Raw genomic sequence first — 9,810 nt, forward strand, 5'->3', positions numbered from 1 at the left:
GTACACACGCTGTCAGCTCCTGTCACAGGATGGCAGTACGACTTCAGCCCTTCTGCACTCTCCTGAGAACTGCAGTTTCGCAGAGGCAGTCCGACGGCTTAGCGGTGGGCACACAGAGCGAAGTGCAGTGGGCTAGCATTCGGGAGGACGAAGATTCAATCCCGCGTCCGGCCATCCTGATTTAGTTTTTCCGTGATTTACCCGAGAGGCAACGGCCTTTCCGCAGTGGATACACCTGTTCCCGTGAGACCACCGAAGTTAAGCGCTGTCGGGCGTGGTCGGCACTTGGATGGGTGACCATCCGTGCAGCCATGCGCTGTTGCCATTTTTCGGGGTGCACTCAGCCTCGTGATGTCAATTGAGGAGCTACTCGACTGAATAGTAGCGGCTCCGGTCAAAGAAAACCATCATAACGACCGGGAGAGCGGTGTGCTGACCACACGCCCCTCCTATCCGCATCCTTATCTGAGGATGACACGGCGGTCGGATGCTCCCGATGGGCCACTTGTGGCCTGTAGACGGAGTGGTGATTTACCTGAATCGCTTCAGGCAAATGCCGGGATGGTTCATTTGACAGGGCACGGCCGACTTCCTTCCCCATCCTTCCCAAATCTGATGAGACCGATGATTGTTTGGTCTCTTCCCCCAAATCAACTCCAAACCCCACCCCTCGGTGGGCTTGCGATTTCAAAACGCCGCGCATAAAAACTGAACTTTTCCGCTACACGATGAAATAAACAACTTACACCCAAACATTTACTTCTCATTAGAATCAAAAATAAACAACACACTCCATTTTCTTGATCTTACCATACAAAAAACAAACAACACACACGACTTCACAATAATCAGGGAAAGCGACAATCACAAGCTCCACCATTCACAACCTGTCGAACCACCCGTTGACATATGTGAGGGTGCGTCAAATGAAAACCTTAAATTTCTAATAACAAATCAAAATTTCGCGCCTTTATCCTGTAAGTTGGTAAGCGTGCTACAAAGAGGGTACAGAATGGCCTGTAGGTGGCAGCATAGTGCAGATGCACACACATCGTCGCGGTATCAGTATAAAAATGGCCGCCCCACTTGCGACTTGCACCAGGGAAGAACAGCGTTCTGTTACTCGTTTTTTGCGTAGTGAATGTGCGAAACCTATTGAAATTCATCGACGAATGGAGGTTCAGTACGGTGATGCATGTTTGTCACAGCAGCAAGTCTACGAATGGTGTAGGAAGTTCGCAAATGGTGTGACTTTAGTGGAAGATGCTCCTCGTCCAGGTGACGCACAACGAGTTGTGACTCCACAGAACATTGCAGCAGTTGAAGTCATAGTGAAGGAAAACCGCAGAGTCACACTGGATGACATTGCAGGGTGTTTACAGATTAGTCATGGGTCAGCTCACCACATTGTGCATGATGTGCTCCAGTTTCACAAAGTGTCTGCAAGGTGGGTGCCACGGCGGCTGACTCCTGAAATGAGAGAACGACGTGTTGATGCTTGTGAAGAACTTCTTCGGCGCTTTAGACGAGAAGGTGATGGCTTCCTTGCAAGAATCGTTACTGGGGACGAAACCTGGGTTCACTTCCACCAATTGGAAACGAAGAGAGTGAGCAAGGAATGGCGCCATTTCTCATCACCAAAACCAAAGAAGTTCCGAACAGAACCATCAGCAGGGAAGGTTGTGCTGACTTTCTTTTGGGACGAAAACGGCGTAACTTTGGAGCATTACATGCCCAGAGGGACCACTGTCACCAGTGCATCATACACAGATCTCCTAAAAAATCATCTGCGGCCTGCAATCAAATCAAAGCGACGTGGATTGCTGTCAGCAGGTGTCCTTTTGCAACACGACAATGCAAGGCCCCACACTGCCTGTACAACAGTTGCAGCAATCACAGACCTGCATTTTGAGTGTCTTCCTCATCCACCATACTCACCAGACCTTGACCCAAGTGATTTACATATTTCTGGACCACTCAAAGACGCAATGAGAGGAAAGAAGTTCCGTTCTGATGAAGAGGTACGCCACGCGGTGCGTGAGTGGTTGCGCGGACTACCAAAGAATTTTTTTCCAAGGGAATTTATGCACTTTGTAAACGCTGGAGGACTTGCACTGAGCGTGAGGGAGATTATGTTGAAAAGTGATACAGTTTTTTGTACCACTTCTACACAATAAATAATATTTAAGAAAATATTTAATGTTTTCATATGACTCAGCCTCCTAAGCAACTTCAGATTCATGCTCTATAGATTAAACAGAACACCCATAAGCAAACAGAACTACACACAAGAACTAAACACTACAAAAAAAGCAATAGTAAATGGTTATGATACCCATATAGTACACACATTAAACCAAAAAATATGTAAACAGTACAGAAATGAACATACCATACACACACAAGTCCTCACCCAACACAAAACACAAACAATGACCATATGCAAGCCGGCCGGTGTGGCTGTTCGGTTCTAGGGGCTTCAATCTGGAACCGCGTGACCGCCACGGTCGCAGGTTCGAATCCTACCTGTGGCATAGATGTGTGTGATGTCCTTAGGTTAGTTAGGTTTAAGTAGTTCTAAGTTCTAGGGGACTGATGACCTCAGATATTTAGTCCCATAGTGCTTAGAGCCATTTGAACCACTGACACACAGCAACCACGATTACAGTGTGTTTTGATGAAGTGCAAAGTGCCTTTTACGACCAAATTTTTGAATATATGTGGTATATTTAGGTGTGCTTCAAAAGACCTCATCAGGATGCTTAGAAGAAAGGGCTTGCCACACAAATACGTAAGTAAATACGTTCATATGGGCGAAATATCGTGACGAACTAAATTATGTTTAAAGCATAAAATGATAGGTTAAATCCCAACCAGTACGAAATAAAACGCAGCAAGTGCTCCTGAAAAACTATGCAAACCGATTGTGAAGGTATTAACAAACAAAACAAATAGTTGTTTGAACTAGTTTTGTTATCATTTAGTAAAAATGTTCACATTACAGATTAAATAAAACCGAAACCCACTGATGATGGCACAGAGGTGCTGAAACATGTCTGAAAAATCCTGTGTTTTGCAGAACTGGGCGGACCTTACATCCAACAGTTTTGGATAGACCTTCCGCTAGGGACCATTTGTATACCCAATAGAAGGATCATTTCTATAACTATCCCACAGTAAAGGAACAAAGTTTAAATATTACGCACTTCCTCCAGTTGGAGCAGATCGGACTTGCACTTAGACAAATACATCTCCAAAAATATTACAGCTAAAATAGTAAAACTTGAGACTATTATGTGCAACATAATGCTTGATACGTTAAGCAGTCTTTATTTACAAATGCGCACCTTCATACTTTTTATAAGGATTTAAATTTTTAAATGCCATTGTGTCTATAATGCACCTTTTCTCGTAGACTAATCACCGAATAAAACTGGAATTTCACAGTTTACATATGCATAAGGGGCTAATAAAGTATCTGTACAGGTTTTTGTTTAAGGTCATAGTTGTCTTGACATTAATTTTTCACTTTTGTTTTACCCGGAACTGCTCAAATTGTCTCAAATTTTAAAGGAAAACTTCTCTAGAGAAAAGATAATTTAGAATTATCGCACAGCAGCGTGCGACCTCAGTGGCTAAAGCAGGCAAGTCAATCAAGTTCACTGCACTGTATGCCTTTTGGATTTCGAAAGAAAACGCGTTACATGGCCCTTATTGCCCTGTTTTGCCGTTACTTCCCAAGATAGCCTCGTACTGGAGCACACTGTCAACAGTGCCGGATACATCTGCGATCACTTAATTACAAAACTCCCTCTTCGAATAACGATTACAGCTGTGTCGCCGAGTGGCCTGTTTGCAGCTAATGGGTCACTTAATTGGCAGAGATGCCCCGTGATTGGATTAGCCGCTGGCGCCGAAGCAAATAAAAGGCGGCTTTCGTCGCCTCGCTAGCGCCAGCGCACGGACTGGCCTGACATAATAACGCCATTCGTTCGTCTTGTGGCTGATCTACGCTCATGAGGCTGTAGGCTTTTCTTGCACCGTGCTAATGACTACCGAACAGCTTTCAGCATCCAGGCCGTCTTTGTGCCGATTTCAGGAGACTAGCAACGAGAACGACGCAGCCCGTCCTGGCCTCTAGTGCCTCATATTTCACGTGTTATCTTGAGGTAAGGAAGTAGACAAAAAACAAGTTTCTTTACATCTACATTTACACCCACACGGCTATTCTGCAAAGCAAACTTTCGTGTCTGTCAGAGAGTTACTCCAACCACCTTTACACTTTCTATTATATACACTACTGGCCATTAAAATTGCTACACCACGAAGATGACGCGATACAGACGCGACATCGAACCGACAGGAAGAAGATGCTTTGATATGCAAATGATTAGCTTTTCAGAGCATTCACACTTGCTGGCGCCGGTGGCGACCCCTACAACGTGCTGACATGAGGAAAGTTCCCAACCGATTTCTCATACACAAACAACAGTTGACCGGCGTTGCCTGGTGAGACGTTGTTGTGATGCCTCGTGTAACGAGGAGAAATGCGTACCATCACGTTTCCGACATTGATAAAGGTCGGATTGTAGCCTATCACGATTGCAGTTTATAGTATCGCGACATTGCTGCTCGCGTTGATCGCGATCCAACGACTGTTAGCAGAATATGGAATCGGTGGGTTCAGGAGGGTAATACGGGACGCCGTGCTGGATCCCAACGGCCTCGTATCACTAGCAGTCGAGATGACAGCCACGTCTCGATCCCTGAGTCATCAGATGGGGACGTTTGCAAGACAACAACCATCTGCACGAACAGTTCGACGGTGTTTGCTCTAGCAGGGACTATCAGCTCGGAGACCGTGGCTGCTGTTACCCTTGACGCTGCATCAAAGACAGGAGCGCTTGCGATGGTGTACTCTACGACGAACCTGGGTGCACGAATGGCAAAACGTCATTTTTTTCATATGAATCCAGGTTCTGTTTACAGCATCATGATGGTCGCATCCGTGTTTGGCGACATCGCGGTGAACGCACATCGGAAGCGTGTATTCGTCATCGCCATACTGGCGTATCACCCGTCGTGAAGGTATGGGGTGCTATTGGTTACACTTGTCGGTCATCTCTTGTTCGCATTGACGGCACTTTGATCAGTGGACGCTACATTTCAGACGTGTTACGACCCGTGGCTCTACCCTTCATTCCATCCCTGCGAAACCGTACATTTCAGCAGGATAACGCACGACCTCATGATGCAGATTATGTACAGGCCTTTCTGGATACAGAAAACTTTCGACTGCTGCCCTGGCCAGCACATTCTCCAGATCTCTCACCAATAGAAGACGTCTGGTCAATGGTGGCCGAGCAACTGGCTCCTCACAATACGCCAGTCACTACTCTTGATGAACTGTGGTATCGTGTTGAAGCTGTATGGGCAGCTGTATCTGTAGACGTCATACAAGCTCTGTTTGACTCAATGCTCAGGCGTATCAAGGGTGTTATTACAGCCAGAGGTGGATGTTCTGGGCACTGATTTCTCAGGATCTATGCACCCAAATTGCGTGAAAATGTAATCAAATGGTTCAAATGGCTCTGAGCACTATCGGACTTAACATCTTAGGTCATCAGTCCCCTAGGCTTAGAACTACTTAAACCTAACCAACCTAAGGACATCAGACAACACCCAGCCATCACGAGGCAGAGGAAATCCCTGACCCCGCCGGGAACCGAACCCGGGAACCCGGGCGTGGGAAGCGAGAACGCTACCGCACGATCACGAAATGCGGGCAATTGAAGTTGTCTGTAATCGGAATACCTAGGTATTTAGTTGAATTTACGTCTGTTAGATTAGACTGATTTATCGTGTAACCGAAGTTAAACGGATTGCTTGTAGCACTCATGAGGAAGACCTCACACTTTCCCTCATTTAGGGTCAATTGTCACTTTTCGCACCATTAAGATATATTTTCTAAGTCGTTTTGCGATTTGTTTTGATCTTGTGATGACTTTGTTAGTCGATAAACAACAGCGTCATCTGCAAACAACGTAAGACGTCTGCTCAGATTGTCTCCTACATCGTTTATATAGATAAGGAACAGCAGAACAGCTGTAACATTTCCTCTGTGAGCGCCAGAAATCATTTCTGTTTCACTCGATGACTTTGCTTCAGTTACTAAGAACTGTGATCTCTGTGACAGAAAATTACGAATCCAGCCGCAGAGCTGAGACGATATTCCATAAGCACTCAATATCACTAGAAACCGCTTGTATGGCACAGTGTAAAGAGCGTTCTGGAAATCTAGAAATACCGAATAAATATGAAATCCCTCGTCGATACCACTGAATTCGTTGGGTAAAGACGTAGTTCTGAATAAAACGTTCTCGGTTTTCCAGCCGCGTCAATTCGAATAAACTCCTCCAGCTTTCTATGGCCATCATCGTCAGGAGTCCACTGACTGCCGAGGCTGCTACGGTTTCTCGCTTATATAGGCATGATATGATATTATTTGGCGCTTCAGTGTATATGATTTATGGGGACTGTTCATGGGCAGCTCGAATACATTTTAGTTTCAAAAAGAGACCAGATATGTAACGAGGGTTTACGCACTCTAAATCCTCACACAAACGAAAAAATGGCTGACATCGAAATAAGTGTCCAAGGAATAGAAAAGAAACTCGAATCACTTAACAGAGGAAAGTCTATTGGACCTGACGGGATACCAATTCGATTGTACACAGAGTACGCGAAAGAACTTGCCCCCCTTCAAACAGCCGTGTACCGCAAGTCTCTAGAGGAACGGAAGGTTCCAAATGACTGGAAAAGAGCACAGGTAGTCCCAGTCTTCAAGAAGGGTCGTCGAGCAGATGCGCAAAACCATAGGCCTATATCTCTGACGTCGATCTGTTGTATAATTTTAGAACATCTTTTTGCTCGCGTATCATGTCATTTCTGGAAACCCAGGATCTACCCTGTAGGAATCGACATGGATTCCGGAGACAGCGATCGTGTGAGACCCAGCTCGCTTTATTTGTTCATGAGACCCAGAAAATATTAGATACAGGCTCCCAGGTAGATGATCTTTTCCTTGACTTCCGGCAGGCGTTCGATACAGTTCCGCACTGTCGCCTGATAAATAAAGTAAGATCCTACGGAATATCAGACTAGCTGTGTGCCTTTTAGCAAACAGAACACAGTATGTTGTTCTCAATGGAGAGACGTCTACAGACGTTAAAGTAACCTCTGGCGTGCCACAGGGGAGTGTTATGGGACCATTGCTGTTCACAATATATATAAATGACCTAGCAGATAATGTCGGAAGTTCCATGCGGCTTTTCGCGGATGATGCTGTAGTATACAGAGAAGTTGCAGCATTAGAAAATTGCAGCGAGATGCAGGAAGATCTGCAGCGGATAGGCACTTGGTGCAGGGAGTGGCAACTGACCCTTAACATAGACAAATGTAATGTATTGCGAATACATAGAAAGAAGGATCCTTTATTGTGTGATTATATGATAGCGGAACAAACACTGGTAGCAGTTACTTCTGCAAAATATCTGGGAGTATGCGTACGGAACGATTTGAAGTGGAATGATTACATAAAATTAATTGTTTGTAAGGCGGGTATCAGGTTGAGATTCATTGGGAGCGTCCTTAGAAAATATAGTCCATCAACAAAAGATGTGGCTTACAAAACACCCGTTCGAGCTATACTTGATTATTGCTCATCAGTGTGGGATTCGTACCAGATCGGGTTGACGGAGGAGATAGAGAAGATCCAAAAAAGATCGGCGCGTTTTGTCACAGGGTTATTTGGTAAGCGTGATAGCGTTACGGAGATGTTTAACAAACGCAAATGGCAGACTCTGTAAGAGAGGCGCTCCGCAATATTGCCGAGGAGATCACGAATGTAAAATTAGAGAGATTCGAGCGCGCACGGAGGCTTTCCGGCAGTCGTTCTTCCCGCGAACCATAAGTGACTGGAACAGGAAAGGAAGGTAATGACAGTGGCACGTAAAGTGCCCTCCGTCACACACCGTTGGCTGGCTTGCGGAGTATAAATGTAGATGTAGATGTAGAACCTATGTCACTGTCTGTTCAGTTACTGTCCTTTCGTCAACTCTGACCTAAGGATTCGGGGGAACGATTTCTTATTTATTATTCTTTTTATCTTACACCGTGCCTTGGAGAAGAGGTCAGCCGCGTGGCTGGAATCTCGACAGCCGTCTCCTGGGCGGAGCTGCAATTATACGGGGCTCACTGGAGCGGCAAATATGGCCTCCCGTGTCGGGTTCCGGGCCGCCGCGTCTCCCATTGTATTCCGGGTCGGCCTCAGGGAGCCCAGCACATGTATACATATGACACAGGGTGGTCCGGGAAGGTTCGGCCGGTTTCACAACGCTACAGTCTTACACGAACAAAAATAGAGATTTGGGTTAAGCTTTAAGTTGTGGCATCGAGCCGGCTGCGGCGGCCGAGCGGTTCTAGGCGCTTCAATACGGAACTGCGCTGCTGCTACGGTCACAGGTTCGAATCCTCCCTCGGGCATGGACGTGTGTGATGTCCTTAGGTCAGTTAGGTTTAAGTAGTTCTAAGTTCTGGGGACTAATGACCTCAGATGTAAAGTCCCATGGTGCTCAGAGCCATTTGAACCATTCATAGAGGCATCGAAAGTAAATGTTTACGTTCGCGGCAACCAAAAATCTGTAAATATGGCTCCTGGCTCGAGAAATGGTGTCTATTCTTTCGGGCATGTCCGAAGGTGCAGACAGCACACGTATATACGATTACGGGCAGACGTCCAATTGATACCTTCAGCGTAGACGCACAGCACGCTCCAACTCATGGGAATCGGCGAAATGCCACGAATAGCGAGAATAATGAGCGACGGGCATTGCACTGTGAGGATAAGTTGAGAGTTTGGGTACGGCGGGGGGGGGGGGGCGGTGTTACGGTATTTTTTTTTAATTTCTTTATTTTGATTTGGGCAACAAGGACCATACAGCCAACAACGCTTAGAAAGTGCCAAAGGAACAGAATCTCAAACAAGCGCAATAGCATAAAATGACTAACTTAGCAAACACACGCACTCTTAAAGTAAAATAAAAGCGCAGTTTCCAGTCCGTGTCATGGATGGGTTCAAAAAAATAGTTCCAATGGCTCTGAGCACTATGCGACTTAACTGCTGAGGCACTCAGTCGCCTACACTTAGAACTACTTAAACCTAACTAACCTAAGGATATCACACACATCCATGCCCGAGGCAGGATTCGAACCTGCGACCGTAGCAGTCGCACGGTTCCGGACTGTGGCACCTAGAACCGCTCGTCCACAGAGGCCGGCCGCTGTGGTTCGAAACCTGTTGTGACCTACAATTTCTTTATGTTTGGTTTTAATACCTAAATCATTTAAATATGTAATTTATCAAATATAATGTAATTAACTCGTACTTAACCATCACTTTTATTCAAGAAAAATGCGTATCTTCTAGTTTCTAATTACATATTACACCCAGAATTCTGGTTTTAATTGCAAATGTTGTTGTTGAGGTCTTCAGTCCTGAGACTGGTTTGATGCAGCTCTCCATGCCGCTCTATCCTGTTCAAGCTTCTTCATCTCCCAGTACCTACTGCAACCCACATGCTTTTGAATCTGCTTGGTGTATTCATCTCTTGCTCTCCCTCTACGATTTTTACCCTCCACGCTGCCCTCCAATGCAAAATTGTTGATCCCTTGATGTCTCAGAACATGTCCTACCAACCGGTCCCTTCTTCTTGTCAAGTTGTGCCACAAGCTCCTCTTCTCCCCAATCCT

General features: G+C 45.7%; 1 pseudogene; it reads left to right on the forward strand.

Annotated features, from left to right (window-relative positions):
* Positions 1 to 207: 207 nt before the first annotated feature.
* On the forward strand, positions 208 to 325 carry LOC126293777 (5S ribosomal RNA; annotated as a pseudogene).
* The last annotated feature ends 9,485 nt before the right edge of the window (positions 326 to 9,810 follow it).

Source organism: Schistocerca gregaria, chromosome 10 (genome assembly GCF_023897955.1).
Source record: "Schistocerca gregaria isolate iqSchGreg1 chromosome 10, iqSchGreg1.2, whole genome shotgun sequence".
Lineage (NCBI taxonomy): Eukaryota > Metazoa > Arthropoda > Insecta > Orthoptera > Acrididae > Schistocerca > Schistocerca gregaria.